The sequence below is a fragment of the Pristiophorus japonicus genome, chromosome 2 (assembly GCF_044704955.1).
Source record: "Pristiophorus japonicus isolate sPriJap1 chromosome 2, sPriJap1.hap1, whole genome shotgun sequence".
Taxonomy (NCBI): Eukaryota; Metazoa; Chordata; class Chondrichthyes; family Pristiophoridae; genus Pristiophorus; species Pristiophorus japonicus.
The window spans coordinates 248115594-248136841 of NC_091978.1; the positions used below are offsets into that span (position 1 = coordinate 248115594).

Genomic DNA, 21248 nt, shown 5'->3' on the forward strand with positions numbered 1-21248 from the left:
GTCTGCTGATAACGCCCAGCTCTACTTCTCCACCACCTCTCTCAACTCCTCAAATGCCTCAGTGTCATCACCCCACCTAACATCTCCTTCTGTGTCTCGGCATCCATTTATTTCTTTACACCACTGCGAAGCACCTTGTGGCATTTTTCTACGTTAAAGACGCTATGTAAATGCAAGTTGTTGTTGTTCTTGTTGTTGAATGTAGCTATTAACATGACTTAGCTATATCAACTGGCACAACATATTGGGGAATCTATGTATTGTACCATACCACAGGACATACGCTTGTACATCATTCTTTTAGGATCAAATGCTCCCAGTTTAATTTTACTTCCTCGTCTATTTAAGCACTTATCACAATTTACAACTAAATAATTTTCAACCAAAAGCACAGGTACAGATTTCTTCATTACAGTTATTACTACCATGGGAATAAATCTATGAACAGTGAATGCTTCCTACAGTATGGAATGTGACTAAAACAAAGTACAAAGTTAACAGAAAACAAGGACAGGAAATTCCTTTGCCGCACAGGAGGTAAAGCATACATTTTGCACCTAGACATTGCAAGCTAATTGTAAATTGCTCCCATCAAAAAATTTAATACGATATTTTGCAGTTGGAGTTGGGTGAGGAATATCATGTGAACATGTTTGCATGCTAAATTGCTCAATACAAATTCACCCCATAAGAGGGTCCCATATTTAATTCCTCTTCTCTGTTGGGTTAGTTGAACTCACCGAGATGGCAATGCTAGGGAAGGCCTGAAGCCTACTTTGACCTCTCACTGGAGGGAAATCAGCTTTACCTTGGGCACCAAGAACACTCACTTTTGTGCCAGCATTAAGCAGTAGGTGATGAATAAGTCTTGTAATACATAGGATTACATAGGATATATGGTACAGAAACAATCCATTCGGCCCAATCAATCTGTGCCATCATTTATGCTCCTCTTGAATCTCCTCCCGTCTTTCCTCATCTAAATCTATCAGCATAACCCTCTATTCCCTTCCCCCTCATGTGCTAATCTAGCCTCCCCTTAAGTGTATCTGTACTATTCGCTTCAACCAACTCCCTGTTATAAGTGTCCTCCCTGTTCTTCCTAGCAAAATGTAATACCTCACATTTATCAATGTTGAACTTCATTTGTCAATTATATGCCCATTCAACACCACCTCCAGTGCACCAGTGCAGCCTTCGGCCACCTGAGGAAAAGAGTGTTTGAAGACCAGGCACTCAAATCTACCATCAAGCTCATGGACTACAGGGCTGTAGTAATATCCACCCTCCTGTATAGCTCAGCGCCATGGACCATGTACAGTAGACACCTCAAGTCGCTGGAGAAATACCACCAACAATGTCTCCGCAAGATCCTACAAATCCTCTGGGAGGACAGATGCACCAACATTAGCGTCCTCGACCAGGCCAACATCCCCAGCATTGAAGCACTGACCATACTTGATCAGCTCCGCTGGGCAGGCCACATTGTCCGCATGCCAGACACAAGACTCCCAAAGCAAGCGCTCTACTTGGAACTCCTTCATGGCGAACGAGCCATAGGTGGACAGAGGAAACGTTACAAGGACAACCTCAAAGCCTCCCTGATAAAGTGCAACATCCACACTGACACTTGGGAGTCCCTGGCCAAAGACTGCCCAAAGTGGAGGAAGTGCATCCGGGAGGGCGCTGAGCACCTCAAGTCTCATCGCCGAGAGCATGCAGAAATCAAGTGCAGGCAGCAGAAAGAGCATGCGGCAAACCTGTCCCACCCTCCCTTACCCTCAACGACTATCTGTCCCACCTGTGACAGGGACTGTGGTTCTCGTATTGGACTGTTCAGCCACCTTAGGACTCATTCTAAGAGTGGAAGCAAGTCTTTCTTGATTCCGAGGGACTGACTATGCCGATGATGCCCATTCTGCAAGTTTATCAATGTAACTTGTTGCAGTTCTCTTCAGTATTGGCTATCCCCCCCCAATTTGGTGTCATCCACAAATTTAGAAATTGTGTTTTGATTCCAACATCTAAATCGTTAATATAAATTGTGAACAACAGTGGTCCCAGCACTGATCCTTGTGGAACAACACTTCCCACCTTCTGCCACTGTGAATAGCTACCCTTTACCCCTACTTTCTGCCTTGAAGCCAGCTAGCTATCTACTCTGCTACTTGTTCCCTGACTCGGCATTCTCTGACCTTCTTCATCAATCTATTATGGGGTACCTTATTATGGGACCCTTCGAAAATCTAGATAAATTATATCTACTGCATTATCTATGGGCTGGACTTTGGTCTTTTCAGGGTGAGTATCATTTGCATTTATGTATGCCTCCATGACTTCTAACATGAATCTCACACACTATGTGAAGTTTTTCATGCATATGGACCCTCACAACAGTCTGTGGGGTGGCTTTCACAATGCATAAGAAAGATAAAGAATTACCTCTGCACTCATTGGCTTCTAATGATCTATGCACATAAACTCAATCATTTGCATCCTTTCTCACAATACTGTAAGAGAAATTTGGCATTAGGGGTACTAGCGGGACAAGGGTTAAAGTGCTGGTTTCTGCACGACCCATAAGGAGGTAAAAGGCCTCTCTTCGGCCTTGTACCAAGGCTCCAGAAGTTATCAATTCAGTAATATTCCGACAGGATACGATGTGAGAACCTAAACAGACATTGATAAGACCTTGCGAAGAGGCTCGAGGCAGACTGACGGCACCAAGGAGAATCAACAAATTCTGACCTAATGAAGTCATTCTAGTCATGGCCTAAGGTGGTCACGAGGGTCTTGGCCTGTCAATCCAAAGTAGCACTAATAAGGTAGTCCAATTAGAGAAGTAGCACTGATAAGGTAGTCCAATTATAAATCTAGGGAGGTCTTGCCCGGGAACGGAGGGGTTTTTGAAATGTATAAAAGTTGTATGATTGTGCTGCTCGGGGAGCATCTCCACTCACAGGTGGCTGTGATGAGAGGTGTTCCCGGATGTTTGTAATAAAAGATCGTTATACCTTGCCATCCGTCTCTGTCTGCTAACTCCAGGGGCTGTTACGCAGGTTGGGGCGAGCGTCGACCCTCTATATCAGGGGGCCCACTCGTAGGAGGAGAAGCCTTCCCATTTTTCCCTTTACAATACACTCCCTTTCAGAAAGGTCACCTATACCTTTCAGAAAGATCACGTACAGCCCCCATGTTACATTCCTCTAACCTCCTAACAATTCCTCACGAAGCTCATGCAAAATCCAAACAGATTGAACGGAAGCAACTAAAACATTGACACAGTATAACTTATTGTACTATGGTAGGCATATGTGCCACAACAGCAGAGAAACCCTTTCTGAACCCTTCCTATTTTTCTCTTTGCAGTTGAAACACTCCCACAACAGGAGGAAGCAGCTGCGCACAGGTGGGGGGGCCGCCCCAATTATTGCCACTGACTGATGTTGAGAAACGGGTTTCGGCCCTCAGGTGTACCAGCTCAGACAGTTGCCGGGGGCGATGCTGAACCCACTTCGGGTAGTGAGGGTTTGTAAATTGATGTAGTAACTGAAGAGACTGCATTGAGACATGTAATGAAGTGGCAGCAAGCCTTCAAATGAACATGTGCAATGCCACCTTCCTCATGTCACCACCTGCCCCCTCCCCTGCTGCAAACCACATGTCGGTTGTTTTCTATTTGCAGATGACCAGCCACAAGCGCAGCATCCTTCAAGGGAGCCATCTATATCTGGCCATGGGGGAGACGATGAGGGAGGGGAAGAGAGTGTTCTGCCTGAGCCTCAGAGCCCACCAGTTACCCTGTCTGGCCTCACTTCATCTGAGGATGACACAAATTTCCCGGGGTTTGAGGAGTCGGAGGCACCTGGCCCTAGTTGCGTACAGCAACTAGGGCCTCTTCGAAAAATTCATTGAGGTTGGTCAAGCAAGATATTTCCTTTTGAAATCCATGCTGACTATTCGTTATTATATTTTTGGTTTCTAGATGTTCTTCTATTTTCTCCTTTAGTAGGGATTCCATTATTTTTCCTACCACCGATGTTAAGCTGACCAGTCTACAATTCCCTGGACATGTTATATTCTCCTTCTTAAACCTAAGTATTACATTAGCTATCTGCCAGTCCTCTGGTATTACACCTTTTTCCAATGAATTATTAAATATGTGTAGTAAGGCCTCTGCTAGCTCTTCCCAAGAATCTTTTAAAATGCGTGGATGCAATCCATCCGGACCAAGGATTTTTATCCCCTTTGTGTTTGATTAGTTTATTTAATATATACAATCTTTTTACTTTAAATGTACTTACCTCATTACTAATCTCATCATCCAATGTCATGTCCACCTGTTCTATCTCCTTGGTAAATACCGAATCAAAATAATTATTTAATTTTTCTGCCACCTCTCCATCATTACCTGTGATATTATCCTGTCTTTCCCTTAATGGCCCTATTGCCATCCCAACCTTCCTGTTTTTATTGATGTGCCTGTAAAATTATTTTACTGTTTTGTTTTATGTTCCTTGATGATTTACTTTCATTGGGGCCGAAATTGGCGACGGTCAAGGACAGCCCAAGTGCCGCCCAAAGGATCGCCGATGGCCGCCGAGATACCTGACTGTACTCTGGGCGGGGTTTTCGGCAATAAGGTCCTTGAAAGGGCATCCAGTGGCAAAAGAGAGACTTACGCCATCAATCTGGGTGGCAGCGGGCGGGAGCTCTCATTCTCGGCGGCAAAGGCGCTTGCCACCCAACTGCCGCCGAGGATGGAGTCGGGCCCATGGAGGGTCGAAGAGCTGCAAATAAAAACATTAAAAAACATTGGAAGACCTTCAGGGGACCCCATCAAGATAGTTGCTGTAAAGAAAAACATTTAAAATTATTTACTAACCTTTTTTTTCAGCTCTTCTTACTCACCGTCGGGGATAGACCAGCCTCCTCGCAGTGATCCACCCCCGTTCTGGCGCCGATTCGCACTGACTCCCGCCCTCACCAATCTGGCATCTCGGCGGGCGGGAAGTCTGTTGCACCACTTGGCCATCTGCTGATGTCAGCGGGCAGCTCCCGGCAGTTCTCCCCTCCCGTCCGCTCCAGTCCAAGTGGAAAATGGCAAAGAGGGGAGACCGGCACCAAAACTCAGTCGGCGACAGCAGGCAGCAGTGGGCGATAAGGCCACCAATATCAGGCCCCTAGGTGTCTGAGAGATTTTGTTTTCTGTCCAAATATGAACTGCGTTAACAGCACAATAACATCTGCTCAGTGGCTATTTTAATATGAACTAAATAACTGTCATTTAGCAATAGGCTCAATTTAATCCGTTTCTTCTCTTGGTATTGAAGAAAGCTTGCGTTTCTTCAGACAATTACTTCACTACATGATTTGGAGACACTTATGTAATGTCCCTTCCCTAAACATTTCTGAAAATATAGTGTGAAGTTCTCCTCCATGATTCTGCCCAAAATTGGTGAAGACTGGTGGAAAATTCAGGTGAAGAGCCTCACTGCTCCAATCAGTATTTCCATTCCCCTGCCCCTACTGGGACTGTCAATGGCTTGTCAATCCCTGCTCCAGACCAAATCAAAACTGGCACTGGGTGCAACTTGAGGAGGAATGTAGGTGGCAGCGGCCGGGAAGGCCATCAATTTCGGTCCCTATAATTCCTCTTTGCCTTCCTAATTGTTTCTTCGACTTCTCTCCTAATCTTTTTGTATTCTCCCTTATCCTGCACTCCGCTGCTGTCTATGTACTTAACATATGCTTCTTTCCTTACTTTCAATTGTTCCCTTATGGTTTTATTCATCCATGAGTCCCATTAGTGTTTAGTTTGTTCTTTCCTTTTAGCACAATATATTTTTCCTGCACTCTGTTAACACCATTTTAAAGGTTTCCCATTGCTGCTCTACATCATTTTGCCAACATTGTTGCCCATTTAATTTTCCCAAGTTCTATTCTGAGCCCTTAAAAATCAGCTTTTCTCCATGCTGTACTCTATCTGGGTGTCTAGAACAGCAAGATGGGTGCACCTCATAAGCAGTCCTGTCTAGGCCCTTTCATAAGAATATAAGAAGATAAGAAATAAGAGCAGGAATAGGCCATTTGGCCCCTCGAGCCTGTTCCGCCATTCAATAAGATCATGGCTGATCTGATCAAGGACTCAGCTCCACTTCCCTTCCCATTCCACATAAACCTTTACTCCCTTATCGCTCAAACATCTGTCTATCTCTACATTAAATATATTCAATGACGCAGCCTCCACAGCTCTCTGGGGCAGAGAATTCCATAGATTTACAATCCTCTGAGAAAATAAATTTCTCCTCATCTCAGTTTTAAGTAGGTGGCCCTTTATTCTGAGACTATGTTCCCTAGTTATAGTTTCTCCTATGAGTGGAAATATCCTCTCTGCTTCCACCTTGTCGAGCCCCCTCATTATCTTATAAATTTCAATAAGATCACCTCTCATTCTTCTGAACTCCAATGCATATAGGCAAAACCTACTCAAACTATCCTTATATGTCAACCCCCTCATCTCCGGAATCAACCGAGTGAACCTTCTCTGAATAGCATCCAATGCAAGTATATCCTTCCTTAAATACAGAGACCAAAACCTTCCGCAGTACTCCAGGTGTGGCTTCACCAATACTCTGTACAGTTGTAGCAGGACTTCTCTGCTTTTATACTCTATCCCCCTTGCAATAAAGGCCAACATTCCATTTGCCTTCCTGATTACTTGCTGTACCTGCATACTAACTTTTTGTGTTTCATGCACAAGGACTCCCGGTTCTCTCTGTACTGCAGCTGTTTGCAATTTTTCTCCAATTAAATTATAATTTGCTTTCTATTATTTCTGCCAAAGTGGATAAACTCAGATTTTCCCACATTGTACTCCATCTGCCAAATTTTTGCCCACTCACTTAGCCTGTCTATGTCCCTTTTCAGATTTGTTGTGTCCTCCTCACAATTTGCTTTAGAAACATAGAAACATAGAAAATAGGTGCAGGAGCAGGCCATTCAGCCCTTCTAGCCTGCACCGCCATTCAATGAGTTCATGGCTGAACATGAAACTTCAGTACCCCCTTTCCTGCTTTCTCGCCATAACCCTTGATCCCCCGAGTAGTAAGGACTTCATCTAACTCCCTTTTGAATATATTTAGTGAATTGGCCTCAACTACTTTCTATGGTAGAGAATTCCACAGGTTCACCACTCTCTGGGTGAAGAAGTTTCTCCTCATCTCGGTCCTAAATGGCTTACCCCTTATCCTCAGACTGTGACCCCTGGTTCTGGACTTCCCCAACATTGGGAACATTCTTCCTGCATCTAACCTGTCTAAACCCGTCAGAATTTTAAACGTTTCTATGAGGTCCCCTCTCATTCTTCTGAACTCCAGTGAATACAAGCCCAGTTGATCCAGTCTTTCTTGATAGGTCAGTCCCGCCATCCCGGGAATCAGTCTGGTGAATCTTCGCTGCACTCCCTCAATAGCAAGAATGTCCTTCCTCAAGTTAGGAGACCAAAACTGTACACAATACTCCAGGTGTGGCCTCACCAAGGCCCTGTACAACTGTAGCAACACCTCCCTGCCCCTGTATTCAAATCCCCTCGCTATGAAGGCCAACATGCCATTTGCTTTCTTAACCGCCTGCTGTACCTGCATGCTAACCTTCAATGACTGATGTACCATGACACCCAGGTCTCGTTGCACCTTCCCTTTTCCTAATCTGTCACCATTCAGATAATAGTCTGTCTCTCTGTTTTTACCATAACCTCACATTTATCCACATTATACTTCATCTGCCATGCATTTGTCCACTCACCTAACCTATCCAAGTCACTCTGCAGCCTAATAGCATCCTGCTCGCAGCTCACACTGCCACCCAACTTAGTGTCATCCGCAAATTTGGAGATACTGCATTTAATCCCCTCGTCTAAATCATTAATGTACAATGTAAACAGCTGGGGCTCCAGCACAGAACCTTGCGGCACCCCACTAGTCACTGCCTGCCATTCTGAAAAGTACCCGTTTACTCCTACTCTTTGCTTCCTGTCTGACAAGCAGTTCTCAATCCACGTCAGCACACTACCCCCAATCCCATGTGCTTTAACTTTGCACATTAATCTCTTGTGTGGGACCTTGTCGAAAGCCTTCTGAAAGTCCAAATATACCACATCAACTGGTTCTCCTTTGTCCACTTTACTGGAAACATCCTCAAAAAATTCCAGAAGATTTGTCAAGCATGATTTCCCTTTCACACCCATCTTGTATCATCAGCAAACTTGGCTACATTCATCCCAAGTCATTAACATAGATTGTAAATAGTTGAGAACCCAGCACTGATCCCTGCGGCACCCCACTAGTCCCTGTTTTCCAATTGAAAAATTACCCATTTATCCCAACTCACTGTTTTCTGTTAGTTAGCCAATCCTCTATCCGTGCTAATATATTATCCGCAACCTTTTATCTTGGGCAGTAACCTTTTATGTTGAAGCAGGTACAAAATACACAAAAAAAAAACTCCCCCCCCCCACCCCCCACTCCCCGCAACCAGTGTTTGAGCTCATTCGGAAGGAAATTTAATTTGGGACTATCTACCGAAAAGTTTGGAACTCTAAAGTGCTTATGAAAAAAACTACAAACTTTACTAGAATTTTGGATTTGAAAAGACAAATTCAAGGCTGTGGGCGGGTCTAAGGAACTAGCAGGAGACAGTCTAATTAAGTGAAGCTACCTGGATGTGAGGACTAAGTTAACCTGACTAGAAGAATGAGTATTCGAAAATCCTTCCCCTACAAGAAACATTTACATCACAAAATCACCCAGAGTCACTCATCAACATGGATCTGGACAATCATTTCAGCATATACATCACAAAGAGGCCCAATCCAGCCTGTATGCGAACGACTAAGCACAAAAAGACATTGCAATTACCAAACTAATATTTCCATCAGGAAACAGTTTTCGAACATCAAATCACCCAAAACATATCAACTTTTAATGAGCCCGCCAAAATATTACAAAGAAGAACCAAGCCCGCCAAAATTATACAAAGGATTTTGAACAGATTTGGCGCCGAGATTAGAAACACTGAAATCGTATAACTGGCCCCCTGTCCCAACAGAGGATATGCCATACTACACGGGGTTGCTAGGTAGCTACTGCCTCTGATGACACTTTGACTGACAGACTAGTACAGACTATTGACAGACAATACGCTGTGTCAGCAAGACAAGGCGAGAAATCAACGTGACAGTTGTAAACTAACTTCTCCAGCCTCGAAGTCCTGAAGTCCTGAAGGAAGGAAGAACATCACCATTGCGGCAGCAACCGACCACAATAAACGTGGTATTAACGGAAAAACCACCGCGATCGACCAAACTCAAACAAAACTCTAATGGGGAAAAACCGAAGAATCGAAAAGGTTTCCACTGTACAATCTAATCTTGACCTACCAATGGGTAAAACATTACCTAAAAGACTGTAGAAACCTATTTCTAACCAAAGGAAATGGGTACTTACCCCACAGATCCAAAACGCACCTTACCGCATCAGTGGACTCAACCCAACTGAAGATTGCGAAGCAAGAAGTCCTCTCCGACATTCGGGGTACAGCAAGCAGAACCTACCGCATCCAGCGAACCCCGAAATTGCGATCTACCGTTAACTGTTAAAAGGATTGGTAAGCATATCCCTGCCTGCCCTGGAGTCTAACCGAGCTAGAATTAGGTATTGGGAGGTGGGAGGTCTAACTTTACTGTAACCCCCTTTGAATGTGTAGTGTATGGTTCTTTATTAGAGTGATTATAAATTTGACCTTGTACCTTTCCTTGTATTTTTCTTTATTAGAGTAATTGTAAGTTTGGCCTTGTGGTTTTCTTACGAGAATAATAAGCTTGCAATAACTTGACTGTAATAAAAACAAAGTTCTTTGCATCAAACGAGTGTCCTTTGCACTTTTGTCACCCCCCCCCCCCCCCCAAATAAATCCAGAGTACAAAACCCAAGGGAGTGGGAGCAATTTGAACCGCTCAAGTTGGTCAGAAGGGAACCTGACCCCCTCATAGAAACCACCCCCCTACAATGTGGCACCTTATCAAATGCCTGCTGGAAATCCAAATACACCACTTCCACTGGTTCCCCCTTATCCACCCTGCTCGTTACATCCTCAAAGAATTCCAGCAAATTTGTCAAACATGATTTCCCTTTAATAAAACTATGCTGACTCTCCTTCATTGAATCATGCTATATCAAATGTCCCACTTCACCACTTTGAAGACAGACGCCCTCCATATAGATGGTAAGGAAACTCAATGTTGGGCTCAATTTTCCCCAGTGATTTGCGCTGTTTTTTTTGGAGCAGGCTGCTTTTTTTGGCCTAAGTTAAAAAATCACAGTATCCCCAATCAATTTGCATCAGCGTAACTCAGTTACGATTTTTTTAGGTACTTTTTTTCAGCCAAAGCGGGCATGACCTGCCACCCACGCCAATTCTGGCTATTTAGGCAAGTTTGACCAGCTGAGAGTTACTCCAGTTCTTCATAGGCCAGTGTATGTGGCCTCTGCAGAAAAACCTTCTGGAGAGTTAAATAAATCAGTGCAGGTAAGGAAATCGGCGCAGATAAATGCAGCAGATGCCCAGACAACAGCAGCAGGAAAGGTAAGAGAGAGCAGGAGAGAGGCAGTGGTTGGGCGGGGGGGTTGGGGGAGAGTCTTTCGGGTATAGTTAGGTGCGGGAACCGGGAGAGAGGAGGCCATTCGGCCTGGGATATGGTCGGAGGAGCGGACCAGGAGGCCACTCGGACAGGGCTAGGGGCGGGGGAGCAGACTGGGATGCCATTTGACCTGGGCTCGAGGTGGGGGAGTGAACCGGGAGACCACTTGGCGTGGGCTAGGGGCAGGGGAGCGGAACCGGGAAGGCACTCGGGGCTAGGGGCGGGGGAGCGGGAGCGGACCGGGAGGCACTTTGGTCAGGGCTAGGAGCGGCAGAGCAGACCAGCAGGTCACTTGGTTGGGGGAGCGGACTGGCAGGGCACTTGGTTAGGGGTGGGGGAGGGAAAGGCGGGGCAGGTCACTTGGTTGGGGGAACGGACCGGCAGGTCACTTGATTAAGAGAGCAGACCGGCAGGGCACTTGATTGGGGGAGGGGGGGAAAGGACCGCAAGGTCACTTGGTTGGGGGAGGGGGGGGGGGGGGAGTGGACCGGCAGGTCACTCAGCCAGAGCTAGGGGCGGGGGAGCAGACCGGGAGGCCCTTTGGCCTGGGATGGTGGCGGGGATCGGCACCGGCATCAGGAGGGGTGGGGGGCGCGGGGGGACTTTAATAATTGGAGGTAAGTTGCTGCAATGTATTTTATTGTATTGTTAAGTTGCTGCAATGTATTTTAATGTGTTTTGAAGTTGCTGCAATGTATTTTAATGTGTTTTTAAGTTGCTGCAATGTATTTTAATGCTTTGCGAGCTGGCTGTATGTTTCACTTTGCAGCCTCAGCCCGCATTGTGTCCCTGGTTACCGTGGCAACCTGGTCTTTTTGGCGCCGATCAAGGCTTCACCCCCAAAACTAAAGGACAGGTTCGGCTTTGCCAAAGTGAAGAAATCAAATGGGGAAACTTAAAACCTTTTTTCTTTGGCGTACTTGGGCCCCAAAAAAACAGGTGTAGCTCTTCAAGCACTCCAAAAAAAAGCTTTGGGGAAAATTGAGCCCTAAGACTGGAGCTGAAAGCTCCTGAAAGACATTATCTGGAAGTTAGGTATGAGAACCTGTACTCATATATCTAGGGTTATTGGCCTACCATGACTGATGGAACTACCATTTGATGGGGTGTGGTGTGTTTCCAATCTTTGGTCTGGAGGCTGGTGACAATCCTGAAAGGGTGGTAGAGGCAGAAACCATTACCACATTTAAAAAGTACTTGGATGCACACTTGAAGTGCTGTAACCTGCAGTGTTACGGACCTAGAACTGGAAAGTGGGATTAGGCTGGATAGCCTCTTGTTGGCCGGTACGGACACGATGAGCCGAAATGGCCTCCTTCCATGCTGTAAATATGCTTCTATAATTCTATGAATCCACTCACACAGCTTCACAGATTGTATGTAAGGAGTTTATAGTACCTGCTGTGCACCTAGTAAGGGGCTCAAACCTATGTTTATCAATTGTCTATTAACTAATACCTTCCTGTGATGTAAGCACCAAGATGATATATCTGGTGATGGAAGTTCAGAGCTAAGTCAACCCTCTCTGGCAATCTCAGTAATTCAATACCAGGTAAGTCTAAGTAACTGAGGGTACTGTTGATGTTTGATTACCAATCGAGCCTGAGAATAGAGACCTGTCCCAAGAGGTGGAATTCTTCCCACTTAGTACCAGATAACGCTGTAAACTAATACTGTAACAAGTAGGGTAGTACTTGTTGGACAAACAGCTGGAAACATAACATTGCTTTACTTTAGCTTTAACTGTTTAAATTCCAACAGTAACCTTGTACACACTTGAGGGTCCTAAACCTCAGCTCTCGGCAATCTGCCTCTAAGATCTCTGGACTTAGGTAACTGGGTGTGTCATTATAGGAAGACAGTGTGCACCTCATATCAAGGAAACAGAAACTCTACTTTTGTTAGATACCTGGCTAAAACAAAACAAAATCCTCTTGGCTAGAAAGGAGATAAATCAACCGGGTTTCCTGCTCCTAATGACTATCCAGTTAATCCCTTCTGGCCAATGTGATTAGGCTTGGATGTGGTGTTTCACATGATCAAAATACTCTGCTGATGTCTAAATTTACACATCAAGAAAGATCACAGCTGAGGTACCACTGGGCAGGCAGCACCTCAGGAACTGGATCCCAGCCGGGATTCAAGAAGAGAAATGATGGAAAAGAATGATAATAACAAAAAAGTCACAATAGTCGAACAGTCGCATCATTCAAAGTTTAGAGCAAATGTTACAACACCAGGGAGTTAATTTTGACTTTGGCTGATAGTGTAAAACAAGCGATATCGCTGCAGCCACATTTAAATACCTCTCCTGATTTTCATTTCCATCGAGCCAACATCGGCAGTTTTATACTATTGTCTGAAGTCAAAATTACCCCCAAAGAGCCTTATTTACTGAGGTTTTCAGTCGTGCAATGAACTTATAAAGGGCCCCATTGTGGAAGCCTAATAAACAGTATGGATGTTTTGCTAAATTGCAATAAGGTAGATATTAACTGAACCTACCTTTCAGTGAGATTCTCTTCTTATCAAAAAGAAGGAGGCTGCTGAATACCAATACAGAGAAATATGTTCTCCTTCCTGATTTGCCTGTTACAAATACCTAACCAAGCAAAATAAAGATAAAGATAAATTAATGCATAATACTTAAGTCTAAAGCTTTGCATGAATTAGTTACCTGGTTACAGATTTGCAGAAAGAAGTGTACCAGTTCATGGAAAAATAAATGCACAATTTTACAAAGCAGTTTGACTGTACACTTTCAATCTTCAGTTTCATTGACATAAAAATCTTTCACAGATCAGTTAAATAATTCAATCTTTCAGTACCTTCTGCAGTCTTCAGATATTTTATTGTTGCAGTAATTCATCGTGATAAAGAAAGCTCTGTGCTGAGGTGAGTGGTAATTTTACATAACGGGTTCCTAGACTCAATTACTTTAATAATCTAGGGGGCGTAAATTATGTTTTTTATATCAGAGGCCATGGTGCATCCGAATGTTATTGTTAGGCCTTACTAATGCTAATTAATATTTATTTTAACAATTTAGCCAAACTGGCATTGTGAACATTTATCTCTCACAGTTTAGGAACTTCATCAAGAATTGCCATTAACCAATGTTTGCTTTTAATTCAATCTCTGCTAATTTTAAAATAATATATTTTTTGTTAAATAGTGGATCACAATAATTATCATCATAGGCAGTCCCTCAAAATTGAGGAAGACTTGCTTCCACTCTAAAAGTGAGTTCGCAGGTGACTGTACAATCGAATGTGGGAATTACAGTCTCTGACACAGGTGGGGCAGACGGTGGCTGAAGGGAAATGGTCGTGGGGAGTCTGGTTTGCCGCACGCTCCTTCTGCTGTCTGCGCTTGATTTCTGTATGCTCTCGGCGACGAGACTCAAGGTGCTCAGCACCCTCTTGGATGCTCTTCCTCCACTTTGGGTGGTCTTGGGCCAGGGATTCCCAGGTGCCGGAGGCTTTGAGCATGTCCTTGAAACGTTTGCTCTGCCCACCTAGGGTTCGCTTGCCGTGTAGGAGTTCTGAGTAGAGCACTTGTTTAGGGAGTCTCGTGGTGGGCATGCAGACGGTGTGACCCGCCCAACAGAGCTGGTCAAGTGTGGTCAGTGCTTCGATGCTGGGGATGTTGGCCTGAGTGAGAACACTCACATTGGTGCATCTATCCTCCCAGTGGATTTCCAAGATCTTGCGGTGGCAGCGCTGGTGGTACTTATTCAGTGCTTTGAGGTGTCTGATGTATATAGTCCATGTCTCTGAGCCATATAGGAGAGCGGGTATCACCACTGCCCTGTAGACCATAAGCTTGGTGCCAGATTTGAGGTCCTGGTCTTCAAACACTCTCTTCCTCAGGTGACCGAAGGCTGCGCTGGTACACTGGAGGCAGTGTTGGACCTCGTCATCGATGTCTGCCCTTGCTGATAGTAGGCTCTCGAGGTATGGAAAATGGTCCACGTTGTCCAATGCCGCGCCATGGATTTTGATGACCGGGGGGCAGTGCTGTGTGACGGGGTCAGATTGGTGAAGAACCTTTGACTTACGGATGTTTAATGTAAGGCCCATGCTTTCATACGCCTTGGGAAGGTGTTGACGATGGCTTGGAGTTCAGCCTCTGAACGTGCGCAGACGCAAGCGTCGTCCGCGTACTGTAGTTCGATGACAGTCACAATGATGTTTTTGGGATATCTGGCATGGAGGAGTTGTTTTGCTGAATAACATCATGAAATAGACTACCGATAGAGATACAGTCATTAATTCAGCGTACTTTCACTGATTTTGTCACACCGGTTCAGTTCCATCACCTCAAGATCTCTTAGCTAAAGCGTTCATAATACCATCAACACTCATTGCTTAAAAAAATTCAGCAAAAAGATAGAAAAGGACACTAATTCTATTGAACTGTTCCATTTTTAAACAGTAACAGATACTGACAATTGCAGCTTAATGGCGCAGGGCAATGTCAAACTTCAGAGGTAGTATTCGGGTTGATTCCCAATTTCAGTCACACGACTGTGTGGAAATATCAATTTGAGGCTATATGCCTCTCCACAGGAAGGAAGGGATATGGTCGTGATAGTTTCCCCTGGATGCCTCATGGAATCTGGCTAAAACTGATATTGGCAGAAGGCTGTCAAACGGGTAATGTCTCTTTTGTCAGTGGTGAGTGGGAGTGCATATCAAAAATTCTGGGTCACGCTACACATGATTTTCTGATCATTAATGGGCGTAAAATAATACACAGCACTGACTGGATTTTCAATATGCACCAGTGGCAGGGAAGCTCCTTGTCAGGAGCATGAAATTGTAAATTTACCCCTTAAGTCTCACCTGGAACAAAAAATTCCACCACAGACCATAAAGATCAACCCTATGACTTTCCTGGTCTGTACAGCTTAGCACCACATCATGAGCTAGATTTTCCATTATTTTTACATGCATAACGGCCACTTAACCTCCATTTTACCGCTGAAATGAGGTATAATGCCCAGATGTCGCCCATTTAACTACAAAATGGAAACTGACACCCATTTTTCGGACACTTATCGGCGAGCGTTACTTTCACCATGTACATAACGCTGGGAAAAAATAATACCACCTGCCCACGTTTTTGGGGCGGAATCATCAGAATAGGCGAAACCAACGCCCATAATATCACCCAGCGTTACTTTCGGCACGTCATTCACGCCGAGATTCAATAATAACGAGCGCCCACTTTTTTTTGTCGCAAAGATTGCATTTGCCGAAACTAACGCCCAGGAGATCGCCCAACGTCACTTTCACCACCTCGCACACATCTCGCCCACAATATCGCTCACCCAAAACACTGCTCTGAAAAAGGGGAACTGTTCTGAATAAATCACAGCGCTGTGGGCGCCATTTTTCAAATCGCAGGTCGCTTCATTAAAAAGGCTGCTTCAACTTCGGGGGAGTTTGGATTGACTCTGGAGTTCTTCTCAGTTGAAGTGACCATCTCAACAGACATCTTTTCAGACTCTGGATGATTGGGTTTTACTGTAGGTGTCTTTTAGTGTGGAAATTATTGCATCTGATCAATTGCTATTAGACTTTCATTGGAATGGGGCCAGCCATTTCTCAGCCTGCATCGATTAATATTCAGATGCTGCAGAGTGCAAATGGCACAACGTCTAATGCACATCATTATATGCCCAACCTGAGACATTCCAGAATGAGGAGGATGTCCAGACGATACACACCCTGCACTTACAGGGAAAAGAGGCCTTACCTCGACGTGTCCGAGCACACCTGCCTTCGGAGACTGCGCTTCCACAAGGTGGTGAACACTGATGCGAGCTCATCAGGCCAGATGTGCAGCCTGCCATCAGGACATCACTGTCCATCGAGGTCAAGGTCAGCGTGGCACTGTCTTTGTACGCATCCGGTTCCTTTCGGGCCTCCGTGGTCGAGATTTCCACTCTGTCTTACTATGCCACATGTTGCTGCATTAGACACGTCACGGAGGCCCTGTACGCGCGTAGGATGGACTTTATTAGCTTCCCCATGACCATGGAGGCTCAGACTGACAGGGCTGGAACATTCTACCACATTGCTAAGTTCCCCAGGGTGCAGGGAGCAATACAGTGTAGTCATATCACCATGCGGGCAACTTCTCATGACCCAGAGCATTTTCGTAACAGAAAAGGATATCACTCCCTGAAGGTCCAATTAGTTGTCGACCACAACCAGATAATAATGGCAGTGAATGCCAAATGTCCAGGTAACTTCGATGAGACTCACATCGTGCATGAGAGCATTGTCTGTGACATGTTTAAGAGTCAGCCACAAGGACAATGCTGTATGCTTGGTGACAATCGATATGGCTTAGCCACCTGGCTGATGACCCCGCTGCGTGACACCAGCATCGAGGCCGAGAAGTGATACAACTCGAGCCACAGAGACACATGCAATGTGGTCCAGAAAACAATAACTGTGCTGAAGCAGCGCTTCAGATGCCTGGAGCATTCAGGAGGGGAGCTACAATATAACCCTGAGCAAGTAGCTAAATTTGTGATCGTGTGCTCCATGCTGCACAACCTGGTTATCGGGAGGGGACAAGAATTGCCAGAAGGGACTGATGGTCCATCTCAGGAGAGAGAGGAAGAGGAGCACAAGGAGCTGGACGCTGAGCTAGGACCAGACAATCAGGCTGAATATGCAACCATGCCCACGACCCCCTCCAGACCGCAGGAAAGGGCCCGTGGTGATTACATAACTGCAAGAATCTTACATCAGGAGCTCGTAAATGAGTGATTTACCTGAAAGGATGTTGCTGTAATTGATAAAGCCGACACACTGCTGTGTGTGTGCAGCTCAGACATCAATGGTGGGCATCACCTTGGTGCCAGTTAAAGTTTAAGTTGATTCAAGTTAAGTTTTATTTAACCCTTTCATGTTAAGGAATCACCAGTGTGTAACGGTCCAGCTATCTGAGACAATGCGCAACAAGGTTATGTTGAATAAAAAACATTTACGACAACCATTGGTTTGAAATCATAAGTATCACGGGCAAAACACCGCACCCCCATCCCACTTTTTCGACCATTGACATCAATCAAATGGTCAACATGTCCAGCAACACAGAATACAAAGGCAAAGCAGGAGGGTGGTCCCCTCCCCCCATACATTACAACAAATTGCATACACGCAGATGGAGATATAACACAGCCATCACCTGCGGACATGCACCTCACTTTCCATCCCCCCTCCCCTTCTTTTCCCCACCTCTAGCCCTTCCTTTCCTTGCTCCATGCCGCCTGGCCGAAGACTGCCTCATTGAGGAGGATGAAGGCAGGGGCGTTGGTTGCACGGGTACGGGAGCGGGGGGTGCTGAGGTAGTAACATTCTCTGATGCAAAAGCAGGATCTTGATCCTTGCTCTCATCTGTTGTTGGCACTGGTGGTGCGGAACCTAGGGGTGGAGTGCCGTGCTCCAGGACCATGGGAGGCCTGTGCCAGGAGTGTTCCTGGCTATCGCCTCCAGGCCCTCCGCCATCCGTGGAATGGACTCAGTCATGGTGGCCAGCTGTCGGGATATGCCCCCCCAATGCATCGAGGATCTGGTCACCAATGTCTACATTTCTCCTGGACAATTGTACCATCTCTCCGCTCTCATGTGGCGTTCGTGGACCAGACTTGCTGCATTCATGAAACCTCCGCGGGGTCGGCGCCGTCCTGGGGACAAATGGGGTGTCCTGTGGCGAGATGCTTGGATCCGGTACCTCCAGAGTAGAGGCGGGAATGGCCGGTGGAACACTAGATGGTCTTGGGGTGGAATGCCTTCTGGAGCCCGGCGATGCAGGTTCCTCAAAATCCGTTCTCTCATTTGTAGAGAATAAACCCAGTGGATTGACGGACGAGAATCGGACCAGATGTAGGATCGTCTGGCGAGTCCGGCCCCGTGCCCCCACCTTCTGGCCTCTGTGGTCTTGACTGGGGCTGCGCTGCTGGCTGAGCTGCAAAACACAAATGAGGTTATTAGAGGAGAAGGGGGTGTTAGGGTCACAAGGTGAGTCCAGCACTACACACAGCATATGCACGACAAAAGCACCATCGCTATCAAAATCATCACAGACATCACATTTCATAACCATCAACACATATTGTGCATTGCAATGATTTTCATTAGGCCAGCATTATTTCTACGACAATTTTAGAAACCATCTAGATATGATTGTTCGGATATGAGTGGGTGTAATATCTATTGACTTTACATCACGCAATGGTTTATACTTTACTCACGTGGCATCACTTCAGGGTCTGCAGCTGCTTGCGTGGCCATCCGTATGTGCTTCCCCACGAGTGCGAGCACCTGCTCCTCCATGTCAGTGATGTCGCTGGTGACTGGTGACCCCCCATCCGTTTGCCTCTGCACGGACCTCATCGTCGATAGCTTCTTCTTTAAAAGGTAACAGGATGATATGGCATGAGATCGTTACATGATATCATTGCTAGGTACTGTCACAGACACTGATACAACATATATCCGACAGATGCAATCATGCTTATTATGAAAATTATCATTCTTTACCTAAAGACGTGCACCGTGACCACAGGCTTTGAGTTTAACATTCCCAGTAAAAATGAAAGACCTCACATCTGATGAAAGTCACTCATGACTTTTACAAATCAAATTATATAAATACATAAGTACATGTAAATAAACGTAATACTTACTCTTTCGAATCCGTCAAGGTCGTTCCATTGTTTACGGCATTGGTTGCCCTCACGCACCTTGTTGGTCGCCGACGAGACCACCTCTGCTATCCTGGCCCATATCTTCTGGGCGGGCTTCCCATGCCCTTTCTGGGTCAAATCACGCCAGCGTAACTCGACCTCCTGCAGGAGGGAGGCATTTGCCTCGTCCGAGAACCTCCTCGCTCTTTTGCACCCTCCAATGTGCTCCTCTCCCAGCTCACTGCTTTCGCCAGTGTCAGTCTCCACAGGGTGCTGTGTCACCTCCTCCTCTCCCTCCATTATAGGCACCAAATTCGGGCAAATATCTGGCTGGTAACAGCTAATTTTTTTTGTCCCAATTTGCTCTAAAGCTCTAAACTCTCCCTCCTTCCTCCCAAAGCAGCCACACCACACCCACAGACACCTTCACTCCCTCTCAGCTCCCTCTCTCTCTATCTCCTCTTCTGCACATGTCATGATGACCCTTGACCTCCTGAATCTCGGAAATTGAGGATTGCCATACCATTGCTAAGGACGGTAATACTTTACGACAGAAGGTCAGAGAGATTTAACACTAACGCCCATTTTATGTCGCTCGCGGTAACACCCAATTTCAAAAATGGAGACTAGGAGCTTTGAGAACGAGCGACAAGCCGGCGATCTGAAAACCCATTTTTACCGCCAAGCCGGAAATAATGTCCATTTTTGGGCGATCCGCACAAAGGTGTAAAATCTAGCCCTGTGGGGGAAGGCAATGTAAGACTTTTGATCTTGCTCTATGTTATCCAATGGGATCCTTACTTCAGGAGCGACTTCACTCTGAAACAATGCTAAAAGCATTTCATAAGTAGAAACAAAATTTGCCCAAATAACAATATCACCATTTTTTGAAGTTATTTGTGGTTAATTACATTTTTTTTTGTCATTGAAATAACGTCAAAAAATAAACGCTTAAATTTTGCCAAACATTTTTTTCCTTTTGGTTAAAAAAGCAAAATTTTTAACGACAGAAATTAAATATTTCACGATTAAAAAAAACGGCCGTTCTGCGCATGCGCAGAAAAAAAAAATTCACTTGCTTCTCACGTGACGGGTGTGCCTGCGCATGCGCAATACACTTCCAAGTCTGAATCAGCCATTTTGAAAGGGAATTTAAAGTTCTAGGGGAGTTCCCCATACTTCCACATAGTTGCCGCAAGAACAAAATTATAGGATGATTTGGGAAGGAAGAGGGCTAGGAAGTTTACCCAGGATGCAAATGAGGCCCTGGCAGGTGCTGTAGAGAGAGGATGGGACCAGATTGGAAAGAAGGATAAAGGGAAACTGCACCCATCTGCAATGAAAGAAGCATGGAAACATGTTGCCGAGCAGGTTACCTCTGTGGACTCTGCCAATGCAGGAAGAGGTGGCATGACCTTTGTGGGACAGCCAGAATACGTAATATTTTTATTTATGCACTCCAATTACTTAAATTGGAAATGTGGCCCATCTTGGTTTCGCTGGGCATCTGATCGTCACACATTATAAAAACTGCTTTATTTCTTCACTGCACTTCGGCGTTTTCGTGATTAACAACATGCAAGTAAAAGGACATTAAACAGATCACTTAATTAACTGCACACAAATGGTATAAGAGCTTTGATGATTATCTGTGTGTATCAGCAGAAGGCCCTTCTCTTAAAAATTTATAATGCTTTCTTTGCAGAGAAAGTTGTCCCAGCATCGCAACAGCAACGGAAAACTGGTGACGGTCCGGCAATACTGATCCCACTCACACACCTCGAAAGTCGTGTTGCAGGTCTGATTGGTGTATCGCAGAGATCAACCATCTGTGCGGAT

At 45.4% G+C, this 21248-nt stretch overlaps 1 protein-coding gene across 5 annotated transcripts in view; it reads right to left on the reverse strand.

The window, feature by feature from the left end:
* The window catches only part of LOC139245293 (bifunctional heparan sulfate N-deacetylase/N-sulfotransferase 4-like), a 976369-nt gene that overhangs the window by 818989 nt on the left and 136132 nt on the right, over window positions 1-21248 (reverse strand). For all 5 annotated transcript variants that reach the window (XM_070871150.1, XM_070871158.1, XM_070871145.1 and 2 more), the window contains one exon: window positions 13205-13301. The gene's annotated coding sequence lies outside the window, so the exon portion shown is untranslated. The remainder of the gene's footprint in view (window positions 1-13204; window positions 13302-21248) is intronic.